We start from the raw sequence: 1146 nt of genomic DNA, 5'->3' as shown, positions 1-1146 counted from the left end.
TGTCCTTGAAAAAGAACTAAGACAACTGAAATGTGCCACCATGCCCAGCTAATTATTTTCTTTGTTTTTGTTTTGAGACGGAGTCTGCCTCTGTCGCCCAAGCTGGAGCGCAGTGGTGCGATCTCGGCTCACTGCAAGCTCCGCCTCCCGGGTTCACACCATTCTCCTGCCTCAGCCTCCTGAGTAGTTGGCGTGAGCCACCGGCCCGGCATTATTTTACCTTTTGTAGAGACAGGGTTTCACCATGATGCCCAGGTTGTTTCACATTGTTTTAATCCAGGCTGGTTATGAACTCCTGGGCTCAAGTAATACACACACCTTGGCCTCCCAAAGTGCTGGGATTATAGGCTGAGTCATTACACCCAACCTCTATATCATGACTTCTTTAGTGGTGCATAAGGTAACTGGAACGAGTGTAGGCTTTACCGCATCTCTTACATTCATAAGGTTTTTCTCCAATATGAATTCTTTGGTGGAGGTGAAGGGAACTGAGGCGACTGAAGGCTTGGTCACATTGTTTACATTCATTGGGTTTCTCTCCAGTATAAGTACTTTTATGGTTACAAAGGGAACTCAAACGACTAAAGGCTTTGCCACATTGTTTACATTCATAGGGTCTCCCTCCAGTATGAATGCTTCCACGGTCATGAAGGGAAGTGGAACAGCTGAAGGCTTTATCACATTTGGTACATCTTTCTCCAGTGTGAGTCCTTTCATGCATCTTAAAAGAACAAGAAAATCTGAGTGTTTTCCCACATTCCTTACATTCGTAGGGTTTCTCTCCAGTGTGAGTTCGTCCACGTATTAGACAAGAACCGGAAACAGTGATCGCTTTACCAAATAGTTTACATTTATAGGGTTTTTCTCCTGTGTGAGTTCTCTGATATCTTTCTACTGAATTGAGAAAATGAAAAGCTTTCCCACATATCGTACATTTATAAGCTGGATTTCCACTGTGCATTATCATGTGTCTTCTAACACCTGGAACAGAAACGAAGAGTTTCCCACACTGTTCACATTTATATTGCTTCTCTCCATATGGTTTGTATCCTGAGTGAGCTAGGATGTGCCTATTAAGGAGGGAATGACGTACAAAGACTTTTCCACAAATACTGCATTCACATTGTTTTAATCCAGTAGAAATGT

The 1146-nt window shown here is 43.0% G+C and overlaps 1 pseudogene; it reads right to left on the bottom strand.

Moving 5' to 3' along the window:
* Positions 1–286: 286 nt before the first annotated feature.
* LOC108581784 lies at positions 287–1141 on the bottom strand (annotated as a pseudogene).
* Between the last annotated feature and the right edge of the window lie 5 nt (positions 1142–1146).

Source organism: Papio anubis, unplaced genomic scaffold (assembly GCF_008728515.1).
Source record: "Papio anubis isolate 15944 unplaced genomic scaffold, Panubis1.0 scaffold3642, whole genome shotgun sequence".
Taxonomy (NCBI): domain Eukaryota; kingdom Metazoa; phylum Chordata; class Mammalia; order Primates; family Cercopithecidae; genus Papio; species Papio anubis.
The sequence above is the reverse complement of the archived record's forward strand: the minus strand, read 5'-3'. Positions and strand labels throughout refer to the sequence as shown.